Genomic DNA, 17,542 nt, shown 5'->3' with positions numbered 1-17,542 from the left:
GGCTGTGAGGGCAAGGATGAATAAAGAGTTTAAACTTCCAATCAGATCAGCCATCATCTTAGTGAATGGCAGAGCATGCTCGAGAGGTAGAATAGCTTACTCTTGTTCTTTGCCCGTATACTATATATGCAATACTCAGCAGGCTGTAGTGAAACAAATAAGAAATTGGCAGAGTTTTTATGGTCGACCTGCTAATAATCATGGCTAATAATAGTTGAGGCTGCAGAGATAGTGCTGGAACTTGATCAGTTGAACAGAGGGCAAAAATGCATACTCTTACACCCTTGATTATTTTAATTGCTTTAAATTAGAAGTGTTTCAGAAGCAATGGCTCATAGTCATTTGTTAACAAATGATATGTTGAAATCAGACTTCAATTCTGCCTTCAGATAACGATTGGGTGAAATCTAAAACTTGACCCTTTTCATCAAAATACAGCTTTCAGTGCTCTCAAAGATCCGCAAAGTGTGCCCTGTTTGGGTTGATAATGTGAATCTTCTCATTATCAATTGCTTGATTTTTCAAAAAAAAAACAAAATTTCACATCGGAAGAACCATGAAATAAAATGCAATAATTGTCCAACTGCAATTAGCAGTGGCCTATGACCCTTGCCATAAAAATTTCTTTGACAAGCTGTCACCAGTTACTAACTCAACTAATTAAGTGTAGCAGAGGTAGGCTTTCACTTCAAAAGAGAAATGCAATTATAACTTATTCTTTAGTTAGTGCCGATTCAACATAAACATGTAGATCAAAATGAATGGCATATAAATCTGTGAATAGATTTACAACACCTTATCAAACTCGCGTGTGATCATAGTTGACATTTCCTATCAAGTTAACTAATAATGAGTGACAAAATAACTAGGCAGAGAGACCTAACATTATTTCTCAGAAGTAATATTACTCCTGACAATTTATGACCCTTTATTTCCATTTATATTTCTGGTAAAATTTGATGTTCATTAAAATGAAGCATATTACTTGCTATGGATTACTTTACATTTATCCTTAGAGTTGACCAGTTTTATTTCAAGGATGATGTAACCCAAATATGTATCAGGGTTCTCATCTGTCTTACCTCTATTGACTGAATTTCCTTTTATTCCTCCAAATCTGTCCACCTTTTAAAGGTTATCTCAAAATCCGTATCCTCAATCAAGCTTTTGATCGCTTCTCACAGAGAATTTGCTAATTATTTCCATCTTCAGTGAAATGCCTGCTGACAGTTAAGACCTTTTACAGCTGGAACTTATTTTTACATCCCAAAAGACTGCCCCAACATCTTGCAAACTGATGAATTGTCAACACTTAGGGAAACTGACCATCGTCAGCGGGAATTGCTTGCATCCTGCTCAAACCTCCTTAGCAAGACTTTTGGAGCTGGCTGAAAGATGAACCTCTTTCTGATCCAAAGTTTGAAACAGAACTTGTCTGCTGTGTTAGTTGCCCCTTTCTTGTAACTTTTAATCTCAATGAGCAGTGATAATGGCAAACTTAATAGAGAGCATTTACTTTTGCAAAGGACATGGTACAAGTTATACCGGCCAATGTACTATCCTCTCCCCTCACTCCAACAAATCAATTTACTGCAGAGTTATTGCCATCGAGATAAAAACTTCAATTCAGGAAAGTAAAGTTAGCTAGAAATAAATTCAAAAGGACAATAATTCTAAGGCTAATAACAACCCACATTCCCACTGAACACACTGAAAATGTTATTCAAGAAAAGAAATATTTAAAAGGTGGCAACAATACTAAGAGCAACATCAGAAGAGGAATCAACAAATTGGAACAAACCCTGTATGTGCAGGTCAAAGAAAGGACAGTATGGTGATTCAGTGGTTAGCACTGCTGCCCCACAGCACCAGGGACCTGGGTTCGATTGCGTGACTGTCAGTGTGGAGATTGCACGTGTTCCCTGGGTCTCAATAGGTTTCTTCCCTGGTGCGCCGGCTTTCTCCCACCGCCCAAAGACGTGCAAGGTAGGTAGGTTGGTTTGGTTAAATTGTCCCATAGCGCGGAAGGATGTGCAGACTAGGTGGATTAGTTATGGTAAGTGCAGGGTCATGGGGTTAGTGGAATGCTCTTCAGATGGTCGATGTAGATTCGATGGGCTGAATGGCCTCTTTCTGTACTAGAGTTTCTATGATTCGATGAAAGACGGTCTATAGGCTAGAAGATGACCACAAGACAAAGGAGCCAAAATAAATTGTTCAGCCCATCAAGTCTGGTCCACCATTCACAGCTGATCTGATAATCCTCAACTCTCTTGCTTTTTCTCCATAACTCTCAATTCCCTTACTGATTAAAAATCTATCTCAGCCCTGTATACACTTAACAAACCAGCACCAACAGTACTCTGCCATAAAGAATTCCACAGAATCACTACTCCAAAGACATTTCTCCATCATTTCTGCCCTTCCTCGGGTCTCCAACAAGGGGAAAACAATCTTTCCACATGTACCTTGTTAAGTCCGCTAAGAATATTATGCCTTTATAAGTCCAATGAGCACAGGCTCAACCTACTCAACCTCTACTTGAAAGAAAACTCCTAAATACCCTGGATCAATCCAGTGATCTTGCGCTGGGCTTTCCCCCAGTGCCAGTGTATCTTTCCTTAAATAAAGGACTCAAAACTTCACAGTATTCCAGTTGTTGGAAACCTTCTCATAACTCACTATTTCCAGTTGTTGTCTGACTATTGCCTTGCACATTATTAGCAAGACATTCCTATGTGGATAATCTATTTCCTTTGAAATAAAGGCCGACATTCCATTTGTCTTCATTGTTACTCAATGAACTTTGTAAGTTAGTTTTTTGGTGATTCATGCTATAATTTTGCAATTTAAATAATATTCAGCTCCTGTATTCTTCCTGCATTTTTACACATCATATTTCCAAGACTTTGTCTGCTCACTCAACTGGACTCTGTAGACTCCTGTCATCCCATAGATTTTTGTGTCATCTGCAAACTTGGCAATAATGCGTTCCCATCTGTTATCTAAGTCGCTAATATAGATTGTAACCAATTGTGGCCCCAGCACGGATTCAACTAGTTACAGACTGCCATCCTGAAACTGCCCCCTTGACCCTGACTAAATTGAGGTGTTTTATTAGTTAAGAGAAAGTGAGGACTGCAGATGCTGGAGATCAGAGCTGAAAATGTGTTGCTGAAAAAGTGCAGCAGGTCAGGCAGCATCCAAAGAGCAGGCGAATCGACGTTTCGGGCATGAGCCCTTCTTCAGGAAGGGCTTCGTGTTTTATTAGTTAGCCAATTTTCTATCCATACTAACATACTATTCCTAACACCATGGGGTTTTCTCTTATTAGGTAGCCTTGTGTGTGATAGCTCATCAAGCACCATTTGACATCTAAATATGTGACATCTACTAGTTTCCCTTTATTTATCATTTATTTTATCTCAAAGAACATTTTCAAATTTGTCAATCATGATTTTCCCTTTGATTCTACTCAATTATGTTATGCATTTCTAACTTGCTATTACATTCTTTACACTAAACTCTAACATGTTCCCAATGACAGATGTTAAGCAAATTGACCTACAGTTACCTTTTTTGTCTCTTTTTTTTAAGCAGAAACGTGCTTTATGGGTAGTTTTTCAATCATCTATCACTTTTCCAGAATCTAAAGATTCTCAGAAGATTGTTCTTATAGTTTGGTGCATAGCAAAGGGAAAACTCTCAAAATAGAAGCAGGACATCAATGGTCTGGGAATTATTAAAGAATAATTAGGTATTAACAACTTGCATAAAAGGTTCCTAATTTTTCAACAATCAACAAGTAATAAACTTAAGACAAATTTGGATGTCTGTGAAGAATGAATACTAAATGTTAGGTAAGACAAAAAAAAAGAGAGCTGATACTGGCTTAACTCATACATTTTCTAATAACCTGTTCGAGGATGTTATTATTCACCTCTGGAGAAGATGGGACCAAACATTCTGGTTCAGAGGTAGGGACACTACCATTATGCCACAAGATCTCAACTATTACTTCACATCTTAGCCCCATTAACTGGTTTCTAACTTTATTTCTAACATTAACTGATTGCTGTTATGCTTACTTGTAGCTTGCACATCCACATCATTGATCATGTGTTCAGTTTATGCCAAGGTGCTATCAACAGATGTTACTGTTAAAATATCAAAAGCACTGCTGAAAAAAATTCTGAAGGCTTTCATCTTGTACTCAAATCACGCCTCTACTAAAGTTCACTTGCCAAATAATCAGCATTCTCCTCTCAAGCTGTGGCTTTCCTGTTGAATTGGTATTCTTCTGAATTACTCTGATGAGTGCATGACTAAAAGCTTTCAGAAATTGTGTCTTCCATCAATATTCAAGTTTTGTATGACCAACCAACTTATTATCTTAAATATCATTTATGAAATGACTAGGATAAATTTTGCCACACAAAGTTTGTGGTATGAGATCCCTTTGCACTGGAATGCAAACAGGTCATTCAATTCAATAGAACTGGTAGTGTGAATTGCAAATCAGTCAAGTGAGAATTCACAGTGGGAGTAGAAACAAAGTAAATTTAAAATACAATCCCAACTTTTGCACTCAGACTAAAAAAAAATGAAAATTAACTCATCGATTTGAACTGAAATTGCCTCTACAGAGGCATCATACCACTTCGTTTGCACCATAAATACAGTTTACACTACAGATAAAGACCACCTTCTCACATAGTTAATTATGGAGGCTGACACATATTGTCAATTTCTTTTATTAATGCACTTTTCTACATCTTCCGGACATTTTGGTTGTTTGCACTTTTCCTTTTTATCACATTAAGACTATGTACTTTTTAACCCAAAATTTAGTTATTTTTGATTTATTAGCAACATACTGAGCCACTGCAACTTTTATTGAAACTATCTTTCAAGGACAGAAATAAAATGTTAACAACTAAATAGCATCTGGACAAAATAAAATATGACCGAGTGATTAGACCGAACCAATTGAAATCCATGTTGTGCCAATGATTTACAGTTTTACATCTCAAATTAGCGCAAACTATGAGGAAAAGCTCAAAATGTCTTTAAAGGCAATTCATCATGACTAGTAGCAAGATTCCACAGGATCAAAGCCATAACTGCATTTCTGGCATTGTATGTGTAATCAATGCTGTTGGACTGAAGACACTAGCTTATTTACCCACTAGCATGTATAGTTTGCAATCTATCTCATAAATCAACTGACAAAAAAAACCCCATAACATCACTGCAAGCTGTTGGCTTGGAACCTACATGTTTGGATACTGTCTTGAAAATGGCTCGACATTTTGGCAACCTCTGGAATTTCTAAAGGAAGAATGATCTTTGGTAATCACAGTAAGAGTGTGTAAAATGACTACTCAGGGTTCACTGTTTTTCATTCAAATCAATTCATGTCATGGACAGAAAGTGGTTCGACACTTCAGGCTCGCTGAGGTAAAAGAAGCTCTCTTAAAATAACCATATTCGACCCTAAGTTCTTTTCAAAATTCACAAGAAACAAATCTCCATTGCTGAATTGATTTTTCTTTGAGCCAAGTATAAAAGTGTACAACATCACTACACTTACAGAGTGGGTGCTTATGCATTTTGATACATTTTAGGATTCATTCTGAGCTACTATTAGCAAACAATCTTCAGATTAATTCTTTCAAGAGTGCTCATTAGTATCCATGGTTTCCACAGTTTGGAGAACTCTCCAGATGTGAATCATGCCCACAATTTGCATACTTTGCCTGTTGAGTGTTTTTGAGTGTATCATTTGCTTTGCGCTTTACATCATGACTACTTTCCTTAGATACACAACAAGCCAGGCATTTTGTGAAATGTCATCTCTTTGAGGGATGGAGCTGATTACTAGTACACAGCAAATGTTTCCAAATTATGTTTACTGTTGTCTTTTATGTGGGTAATTCATACAGCCCAAAATTTAATGGCTATTTCAACATAAACCTTTTTTAAAAAATAGGAAGTGTTTACACAAACATAAAGGAAACAGCTATAAGCACACATACACGTTAGTTTGGGGAGCAAGTCAAAGTGTGAAGGCAAACTGAAATCCAATGTAACATGTATCTGGCTTCAGCAGTGATTAGCTGGCTAAGATAGTATCAGAAGTTCCTGCCTAAGAAATGATGATAATATATTGAATTCATAACCTGGGTTATTTTTACAATATTCCAATTTCATTTACTTCTTAGACAAACTCTTCGTCTTCCATTTACATCTGGAGAAGCTTGAGGATTTTAAATAGAAACTTCCAGGACAAAAACAACCAATTACCAGAACGTTTGAGACACAGTTACTGCTTAAGATTTCAGTACAGTGGTGTATATCACAGATTTGAAAACACTGAAACTTCAGGTCTTATCATTTGGATAATTTCTGATCACAATTTAGATGGACAAGTTAAATTAAACATGCAGCAAAAACCATCCATTAGTTAAAACCCTCGAGGATCAACATTAGATTGCTGCTTAAAATTAGATATTGAGTTAACAACATTCTGTAGATTAAGATAAGACTAAGATAATAAATGCGTTGTTACCAAGACTTCAGTTTCAGGAAGAAACAAGATCTCACATTGGCTGCTGAATATGTAAAAAAACCATCATTTTTTAAAAAGGGATGAAAGGGGCCAATGTCGAGGGGAGTAGACAGGCAGGAGGTTGGAAGAACACAGCAAGCCAGGCAGCATCAGGAAGTGCAGTCCGGAAGAAGAGTTACACACAAAATGTCACCTTCTCCATCTCCTGGTGCTGCCTGGCTTGCTGTGTTCTTCCAGACTACTACTTGTCTACTTTGGATTCCAGCATCTGCAGTTCTTTAGTCTCTAACCAGGGTCTAGGGGAGAGCAATCGGAGAGAATGAAGCCAGAGGTAGAATGGTGAGTAGTAACATGATCGTGCTAGGAAGAGAAAGGCCATGCAAGGAGCAGTCAGGGAAGCTAGGAAGAGAACGTCAGCAAGGGCAAGATCAAAACTGTGGGTTGCGGGGGACAGTCAGTGAGGGTGCAGGCAGGTGGTCAGCAAGAGCTCAGGCAGGGTGGTGAGGCTGGCATGGTCAGCGAAGGCATGAGTTGCCAAAAGCAGAAGAAATTGGACAATTTGGAATCAAAGGTCAGTAGGCAAAATCGTAATTGAGCAATGGCTGCTGTGAGGGAGGGTGAAGTCTGGGAGTCAGGGGATACTTTCACAAACAGAAAAAATGTTGTGCAAACGAAGTCAAAGCTCTCTAGATGATGAAAGGGATAGAATGAAATTTAATGAACAAGAGTGATAAGAATCACTTATGAAAAAGTGATGAAATATACTAAAAAGATAAGGATACAGTTTATAAAAAAGAGGTCTGGGGATAGAAGGACCCAGTAGAAATGTGCATAAAATATTGAAGGTGGCAAGACAGTTTGAGAGTACAGTAAATAAAACATACAGTATCCAAAGCCTTTTTTTAAAAAACGGGGGCAAAGAGCAGAACATCAAAGTAGTTATATTTACTTACATAAAACACTAGCACTGCCTCAACTAATCCAGTTGTTAAGTGTCTAGTTCATGGGTGTCATGCTTAAGGAAAGGTACGAAAGCATTGGAGAGCATGAAAAGAATTAACAGATAGATTCCAGTGATGAGGGACTTTGGATTCTGAAGACAGATTGGAGAAGTTGAGACTGTGTTCCTTGGAAGAGAAAAGGTTCAGGGAGATTTAATAGAGATGATTAGGAAAAGACTGCACAGATTTAAAGTAAATGCTTTGTCAAAATAAGCAGTGGTGCATGGAGAAACCTTTTGCCATGCAAGTAGTTAAGGTTGGAAATTAAACTGCTCAAGTGTGATGTTTCAAGTGCGTTTCAATAGAGAATTGGATTATAATCCGAAAGGAAGAATGTGAAGATGATGGAGTGGTGGCTCTCTTACAGACAGCCAGCATAGATGCAATAGGCTAAATGCCTCCTCCCATTCTGTAACAATTCTATGGTCCAGGTGCAGAAACCCCTCATAATTTTGAATTTCTCAGCTTTGCGAACAGTCGCCATTTTCCCAATCTCTCCAATTATTGAACTCCCTCAGTCTTGACATCCGCCAAATTTCATTATATCCTTTCCAGACGATTGATAGCTTCCTGTAGTGTTGTGCCCAGAAGTGTACGCAATATTCGAGCTGAAGCCTAACCAGTGGTTCAGCAGGTTTACCTTACTGTGTGTTCAATACTCCCATTTACCTAACCAAGTATTCCATAAGATTTGCATTGCCTTTATCAAGTTGAGAACCATCCAAGTTCCTCCTAATTATTTGGAGTGGGTGGAAATTTGATTAATTTGATAAGGAGTCCTGCGCAGCTTAGATTGTATAATATCTTCTGCCTTCCAAAATTTCTGAACATACTTCGCTCCACTCAAACAAGTACAGTAAGCAACTGCTCAGACAACCTCGAATGCCATTGAGAGAGAGACCCAAGACATTGAAACACTCTAACAAAGATACCTTTTCATATTAAACATCTTCACAGTAAAAAGAAAGACAACGACACAGAGAGATCGTTAGCCAGAACAAGAAAGACACCAAAGATGACAGCCGCAGTAGGTTTTGGAATTAAGTTCATGTAATTTAAATAAGTGCTTTGTTGCAACAATATAGTGTTATTGAGTTGGAGGTGAATAAAGCATTTAAGAGAAAGGGGGGGGCTTAGAGTTGTGAATAGTTGTTGTTTAAGTTCACTTTTAGAATTAAAGAATAAATTGATATTATTTTCTTTAGATAGTAGAATTTTGGACATCTCTGTCACTCATACTTTAACAGATTAGGAGGCGAGGAGAGCTTTTCTGGGTGTTTAGTTTAATTAACAGAGCAGTTCACCGCTGTGTTATAACAAAATATAACTGCATATTTTGTGTTTCAAATCTCCCTTACATATGATACAGCTGTAAACACATTTAAACATTACAGAGGTATCTGGATTTGGGGACAATTATAATTTGTGTTGATGGGAGAGCTGTTTTTCAGACTGGAGGCCTGTGACCAGCATGTGCCACAAGGATCAGTGCTGGGTTCACTGCTTTTTGTCATTTATATAAATGATTTAGATGTGAACATCAGAGATATGGTTAGTAAGTTTGCAGATCACACCAAAATTGGAGATGCAGTGAACAGCGAAGGTTACCCCAGGGTACAACATGATCATGATCAGATGGGCCAGTGGGCCAAGGAGTAGCAGATGGAGTTTAATTTAGATAAATGTGAGATGCTGCATTTTAAAAAGGCAGTGCTGCTGAACAAAGAGACCTTGGAGTGCAGGTTCATAGCTCCTTGAAAGTGGAGTTGCAGGTAGATAGGAGAGTGAAAGTGGCATTTGGTATGCTTTCCTTTATTGGTCAGAATATTGAGTACTGGCATTGAGAGGTCATGTTGCAGCTGTACATGACATTGGTTGGGCCATTTTTTGTGCGATTCTTGTCTCCCTCCTATCAAAAGGATGTTGTGAAACTTGAAAGGGTTCAGAGAAGATTTACAAGGATGGTGCCAGAGTTGGACAGTTTGAGTTACAGGGAGAGGCTAGATAGGCAGGGTCTTTTGTCTCTAGAGTGTTGGAAGCTGAGGGGTGACCTTAAAGAGGTTTATAAAACCATAAGGGGCATGGATAGCATGAATATACAAAGTATTTTCCCTGGGATGGGGAAAACTAAAACTAGAGGGCATAGTTGAGAGGGGAAAGATTTAAAAAGGATCTAAGGTGCGTCTTTTTCAAGCAGAGGGTGGTGCTTGTATGCAATGAGCTGTCAGAGGAAGTGGTGGAGGCTGGTACAATTACAACATTTAAAAAGGCATCTGGTTGGGGATATGAATAGGAAGAGTTGAGAGGGATACGGGTCAAATGCTGGCAAACGGGACTAGATTTATTTAGGATATCTGACTGGTATGGATGAGTTGGACTGTAGGGTCTATTTCAGTGCAGTACATCTGTGTGACTCTGTAACAAGTTTCTATTGTTATGACAGGCTACCATGAGCAGCGAAAATTATATAGTTTAAACTTAAGTGGAATAAATGACATGAGATTTAACCCAAAATATAGGGTGTTAATTCATAGCATTTCAATAGGAAAATAGTACACTCTGCACAACAGATTTCATAAAACAATGCAAAAGATATTCAGACTAATCATAATATGCAAGCATAAATCAAAAGATAAAACTATAGTTTAATCAATCTCATGCCTTTCTGAAATATTTTGTGGTTTTTAATATTCTTGTTACAATATTATCTGCCAGTAGGCTCCATGTCTGTCATTTTGACAGAGTGTATTAGAGTTATGTGCTGTCAAGGAGACGTTAATGACATTTACTGAACTGTAATGTAACTATATTTTGTTATATAAAAGAACATCGCAAAGTCAACAAGACTTAGTTTAAGAACCATTCTGTCTGTATTGATTTTCAGCCAAGGTATTAACAGTCTAGAAGGCTTCCTGCAAATCACAAGCTCAAAAAAAATCCTCTGCTACTTCTGTTGTTGTTCCGAGATACCAGAAACTGAAACCACCAAGTTTATTTAAACTCCAGATGTCCTAAAATCCTTGCACTCTTTTTAATATTCTAGAAATATTTTGAAGCGTTCTTGTGCAATTGAGCTTAACTTGATTCACACAATTATTTGGCAGCAGCTGGGGAGGGGGGGGCAGTGGGGGGAGATGAAGAGTGTACACAATCCTTGGGGTATTAGAAGAGGATACATGTAATTCATGAGGCTTGGTTTTCATTTTATCAGACAAATGGGAGAGAGAAAACATTTTTTTTATGAGAACAACACTTCTCTCTGGAGTCTGTATTTTCTGCTTGGTTGACGCTATGGTTGGATAAAGTATGTAATGCCTAAACAAAAGTCTATATCATTGCAAATATCAAAGCGACCTGCCATTGGTATTTTATGAATGACTCAAACTTTCATTACGATACTCAGATGGACCTACCGTCTGATGGAACTCTGCCCACTCCTCACCAGTTGGCATTTGAGGTGGTCTCCATTCCTCATTAGCACTTCATATTTCAAGTAATAACACTGAAGTATTACTTCTGATTTAGTTTCTGAGTAGGCTGTTGAGAATAACCCTTTCAATTCCAAATCTGCATCTCTGTTAAAGAAGATGGGCTAAACAATAACCTCACCCTCTTTGCTGTCATCCTAAGCCAAATTTTCAAAATTGTATCCGATAAGTGAATTTCCAAATCAATTCCTTGTCTCATATTTCTGCCAATCTGATTTATGTGCCCAAAGTCTAGACAAAACATAATTAGGAAACAATCCAAGATTTTTTTCATAACATTTCAGCTTCTTTTAATTTTTACCGTTTATTGTACCATACTTGGTGAAGCCCATATTTTTGAACTTGCTGGGTTGTTTCCCAAAATAGAGTCAATTCCCCCAATTGGAATTTCACTCCCCCAACCACCACTTCTCCACTTACCAAGTCAACTCTTTATTCCTACTCTGCACAATGGGACCAGTTTGCAACCTCCTTGAATACCTCCAAATAATATTTTTTCCATTATCAACCCCACTGAAAGACAACATTATCATCAACCAGTATCAGTGATTCACTTGCTCTCAGTATCTTTACTAGTTTTGCTTCTTGACTTGAAGCTTGAAAGAAAATAGCTGAACATCCAGCAGTCTGAATTTTCTCATCAAACTTTGAAAAAGAATTTTCAAGGCTGCCTGATTCATCTTTCCCTTCTTAGCATATTCCAAGGAAACATGTTTTCTTCATAACATTGCTACAGCTTTAGAAGCTACTTCATTTCTCGATGCTTTCGTTTCTAAAGACTCCTTAGATTTTCTGACTACTGCAATCAGTCTCCTATTTAATTTTCAATAATTGGATTTGATATGCCCAATCTTATTACAATGAATATGTACTAACTTCTTGACACAGCCTTTCAGCTCTAGCCTTTCTCCTTTACAACTTTGATATCTGATTCATCCGTCTGTTCTTTAAAACTAGTATTTCTTACATCTGTAAATTTTAGAACCATAGAATCCTTACAGTGCGGAAAGAGGCAATTTCACTCATCGAGTCTGGACTGACCCTCTGAAGAGCATCCAACCAGACCCAATCATTCACCTTATCCCCTTAACCCCACATGGCTAAGCCACCTTAACTTGCACATTCCTGGACACTATAGGGCAACTTTTACCATGGCTAATCTATGTAAACTGCACATTTTTGGACAGTGGGTGGACACAGGAACAGCTAGCGGAAATCCATTCAAACACACCAGTCACCCAAGGCTACAATCGAACCCAGGTCTCAGATGTTGTGAGGCCACTGTGCTAACCATTAACCCAATATGCCATCCACATATCCTATTCTATATATATTCTATTTCTCTTTTCTCCAAGTTGTTTCAAGGCCATCTTATGTTCTTGAATTTTTCCGTCTTTTCAGAGATCAAGTTTTTCCAATTCCATTTCCCACTGGTTTTAGTTCTCCTCTTTTTCCATGTCAAAATTTCTTACCTCCACTTCCCCATTTTGTTTTTCCCCTCTTTCCATAACACACTGTTGTTCTCAACTTCAAGTCTTCATATTTTATTGTCTGTCTTTAAGTCCAGTTTTTGTTTTCATTTCTAACTGTACCGTAGCTAATTCCAGTGATAAATCACAATTTCAGGTTGCTTTTCTTCCAATTCTAAGTGTCATATAATCACCTGAAGTAGCTCAAGCTTATGAGATCCTGTTTTACTTCAACCTTCAATTTATCTGCTAAATCCCTCAGTTTTAATCTACTGTTATATCTTCTGCTTGCAGAAAGTTTTCAGTAACATTCAAAGCCATCTTCAAATTTCGTGCAATAAACGTTTCCGCAACACAGGTGTTTTATATCCAGAACTAATCCTTTACTTGAACAAGAATGACACTGATTGCTGATAACTCCAGTGAATTCAAAGACTCTGGAGAAGCCTCCATTTGTCTTGACTGGACAAGTCAGATTCCAGACTGAAACCTGGCTTGATAGAACATATTTTGTTTTGTTTTCGATTTAACGGTGTGGTCTCTTGTGGAGACATAAGCACATAATACTGCAGATTTTGTTTTAACATGAAAACAGAAGTATGTCAACAAAAGAAGTGAATATAAACTAGAATAAACCAATTTATCTACTTATAACACAAGACCGTTAAGCACACACTAATCCCAAAGCACTCCATTACAAGCCAGCAAGAAAAGTACCTAAAACACACCTAGCAGAGTAGAGTCATAGAGGTCTATAGCATGGAAACATGCTTCAGTCCAACTTGCCTATGCCGCCCAGTTTTCACAATTTAAACTAGTCCCATTTGCCTGCATTTGGTCCATACCTATTCCATTCATGTAGTTGTCTAAATGTGCCACTTCCACCACTTTCTCTGGCAGCCTGTAGCGGATACTCACTACCTGCTATATGAAAAAATTGGCCCTGTGGACACTTTTGTATCTCTCCCATCTCAACTTAAACCTATGCCCTCTAGTTTTAGACTCCCCTACCATGGGGTAAAGCCGTTGGCTATCTACCTTACCTACGCCTTTCATGATTTTATAGACCTCGATCAGGTCACCCATCAGTCTCCTACACTTCAAGTCAAATAAACTCCAGCCTATCCAACTGCTCCTTATAACTTAAACCTTCAGTCAAGGTAGCATCCTAGTAAATCTTTTCTGCATTCTTTCTAGTTTAATACTATCCTTTTTATAGTTGGACCACCAGAACTGACCAGTACTTCAAACGTGGCCTCACCAACATCTTATACAGCTGCAATAAAACATCCGGACTCAATTGTCGGACTGAGCAAGCTGAAAGCCTATTTCACGGCCTGTCTACCTGTGACTCCATTTTCAAGGAGCTATGACCCTGTACTCCTAGATCTCTTGGTTCTATAATACTCCCAGGGCCCTACCGTTGACTGTGTAAGTCCTACCCTGGTTTGCCTTACCAAAATGCAACACCTTACATGTATCTAAATTAAACTCCATCTGCCACTGGCCCAATTGATCAAGATTTCGCTGTATTCCCAGATAGCCTTCTTCACTGTCCACTATACCACCATCTGCAAACTTACTAACCAAACCGCCCAGATTCTCAAGAAGAACACTAGTGGACCCAGCATCAATTCCGTTGGCACGCCACTAGTCAAAGGCCTGCAGTCTGAAAAACAACCCCTTTCACCACCCTCTGACTTCAACCTCAAGTCAATTTTGTATCGATTGGCTAGCGCTTCCTGGATCCCATGAGATTTAACCTTACTTGACAACTTATTGTGCGGAACCTTGTCAAAGGCCTTGCTAAAATCCATGTAGTCAACGTCTATTACACTGCCTTCATCTACTTTCTTGGTCACTTCTTCAAAAAACTCAATCAAATTTGTGAGACATGATTTTCCATGCACAAAGCCATACTGACAACCCCAAATGAGTGCTTGTCTCTCCAAATCGCTGCAGATTCTGTCTCTCGGAATCTTCTCTAACAACCGACTCACCACGGATGTTAGGCTCACTGGTCTGTAGTTGCCAGGCATTTCCCTGCAGCCTTTCTTAAATAAATGGCACAACATTAGCCAGCCTCCAACCTTTGGGCACTTCACCTGTGACTGTCGATGACATAAATATCTCTACTAGGCTGCATTTACTTTGAGAGGGAAGAAATACAAAAGAGTCCGGGGGCAATTTTTTCATATTCTCTGCAATTTCCTCCCTAACCTCCAACGAAGTCCTGGGATACATTTCATCAGGTTCTGAGGATTAATCTAACTTACTGTGTTCTAAAACTTCCAACACCACCTCTTGTATGCCAAACCGTCACTTATACATTACTCATGTTAGAGTCCCTATCTCTAAAACCTTGACAGATTTATGACATGGTGGTGATGGACTGGAGTGGACAAAGTCAGAAGTCACACGACACCAGATTATAGTCCAGCAGGTTTATTTGAAATCACAAGCTTTTGGTGTGCTGCTCCTTTGTCAAGTGATTTCATCTGATGAAGGAGCAGCACTCCAAAACCTTGTGATTTCAAATAAGCCTGTTGGATTATAACCTGACTTGACAGATTTAAGTCACAAATGTCTGGAATTATTGTACATGTGAGCTTAACCGCTTCAGGGTTGTGTGTCTGGGACTAACTAACTCTTTTTTTTAAAACTCCGAAATAGTCAATAACCTTTCCTGCTCAGAAGCACTTGTCCATACAGCCATCTTCATTCAAGGTCTTTACAGGATTGCTCCTGTCAGTATAACTTAAAACATAATTCTCTATATTATGAGTGTTTCTCTTAAGCTAAAAATAAATTCCAAAAATCTGTAACAAAACTTGAAAATAAACAAAACTCCGTCAGTGGTGTATAAAAATGCATCGATTCCAAAACTTGATCTGAAAACCTATTTCAAAAGAAATTGCCATGACCACAGTAACATATACAAAGTTAATAATTAACGTCAGACTTACAGGTTACTAACTTGAACTAAAAATCCAAACTCACAATAGATATTCAGAAGAACACACTTTACAACACATGTTCCTCACAAATCTATTGTGAGACACAATTCTGAACACCTTTTGGAAGTCCACATACATCCTATCAACAGTATTCCCCTCCATCAAAACTGTCTGATATCTTTAAAGAAATCCTATTGCCGTCAGAGCCAGTCTGGGTGTCCCAGGAATCTAACACTCTCCTTCGTGCACCATCCTTGCAGCCAGACATTCATTTGTCTCATCTTCCCCATTTCCATATTCAATTGTACATGGCACTGGAGGTAATCTGGAAGTTACTACTTTCAAGGTGCTGCTCCTTAAGTTTCTATCCATCTCTCTAAATTCTGATTGCTGGATCACCCTCCTCTTCCTACCTATGGCATGAGTACCAACATTGATCATAATCTTTGGTTGTTCACCCCCTTTCAGAAAAATGTCCTGTTCTGTGACTTCCCTGACCCTAGCACTAGGGAGACAGTAAACCATGCTGGAGTTATGTTAACAGTGCAGAAACACTTGTATATTCCCATAATTAAAGAACGTCCCATCAGTACTGTTCTTCTGGTCTTCTTCCTTCCCTCATGTACAGTTGGGCCACCTGAGATGGCACTGGCATGATTCTTTGTGCACTTCTTTAAGAATCCATTGCTCCCACTGATATTCAGAATGGAAAACCTTCAGTAAGTGGGACTCCTATGGTCTGCAGCACTATTTACCTGTTTCTCTTGAACAACCTGGCAGTCACCCATTTCCTTTGTGCCTGCTTGGCCTTCACGTGGTGCAAGTGCACTATTCATGTAGCTCTTTGTCTCTTGGATGCACCTCAATATCTCTTGCCACTTCTCAAGTTCTGATAGCCAGAGTTCAAGCTTGAGCAGAAAGTGAAATCATAAAGAGTTGTAGTTGGGTGCTGGTTGCAGTTGTTGTGGGTATGTTCACCGAGCTGGGAAGTTGGTTTGCAGATGTTTCATCCCATTTCTATGCAACATCCTCAATGCTGTGCAGCCTACTGTGAAACACTGCTGTACTGTGTCAGTTGGAATGTATTTGGTTTTGTTCCTGCTGCTTCCAGTTGTTTGTTGACTCCATCAATAAATATAGTCCTAGACCCGATATATCGAACACTACAATGAACAACCGGAACCCAGCAATGGGAAGTAGCTGGAATGAAACGAAACACATTCCAACTGACACAGTACAGCAGCGCTTCACAGGAGGCTCCACAGCACGGAGGATGTCATACAGAAACAGAACGAAAAATCTGCAAACCAACTTCCTGGCTCGACGAACATACCCACAACAACTGAAGGTGAAACTTCATGCTCGTGGGCTTATCTAGGTTATGAGAAGTACCCATAATTCCCCACATGCCATACTATGGGCATTCCACGTGGCTGAGCTGCCCTGCCATACCATAACTTAGACTATTTAAGTAAAGTTGAAGTAATTTAACTTTAACTTTATCTCTGTACCGTTAATTAAAAGCTGGACAATAGTAGAAAATATACTCTCTCCTGTCAACGTGAGAGTTGGTGACTGTCTTGGCTTCCTCATCTCCCCTTCTTTAGGTGCTGATGACTGTGTTTTGGTCCTTCTCTTTTCATCCCCATACCTTCAGCTGTCCAGGTCCAAATTTTTGGAATTCCCTCCCTAAATCTGCCCCTTTCAACCACACATTCCTCCTTTAAGATACTCCGCAAAATCTATAATCTTTGACAAAGCTTTAAGCAATCTGATAAACAATCTCCTTATATGGATCTGTGGAGAAAGTGAAGACTGCAGTTGCTGGAGATCAGAGTGGGATAGGGTGGTGCTGGAAAAGCACAGCTGGTCAGGCAGCATTCAAAGAGCAAAAGAGTTGATGTGTCAGGCATAAGCCCTTCATCAGGAATGTGTCATACTTTGTTTTATAATACTCCTATGAAGCACCTTGAGATGTTTCATTATGTTATAGGTGCTTCTTGTTGGACAATGGGTAAGAACAGGGTAATGGGACTAATGGATAGCTCAGAGAGCT

At 38.8% G+C, this 17,542-nt stretch overlaps 1 protein-coding gene across 5 annotated transcripts in view; it reads right to left on the bottom strand.

The window, feature by feature from the left end:
* Positions 1–17,542, bottom strand: part of ambra1a (autophagy and beclin 1 regulator 1a) — a 390,498-nt gene that overhangs the window by 122,459 nt on the left and 250,497 nt on the right. The window lies entirely within an intron of this gene.

The sequence above is a fragment of the Chiloscyllium plagiosum genome, unplaced genomic scaffold (genome assembly GCF_037043375.1).
Source record: "Chiloscyllium plagiosum isolate Xiang-an unplaced genomic scaffold, Cpla_swu_hap1 HiC_scaffold_18, whole genome shotgun sequence".
Classification (NCBI taxonomy): Eukaryota; Metazoa; Chordata; class Chondrichthyes; order Orectolobiformes; family Hemiscylliidae; genus Chiloscyllium; species Chiloscyllium plagiosum.
Note: the sequence above shows the minus strand (reverse complement) of the source record. Positions and strands in the feature narration are given on the sequence as shown.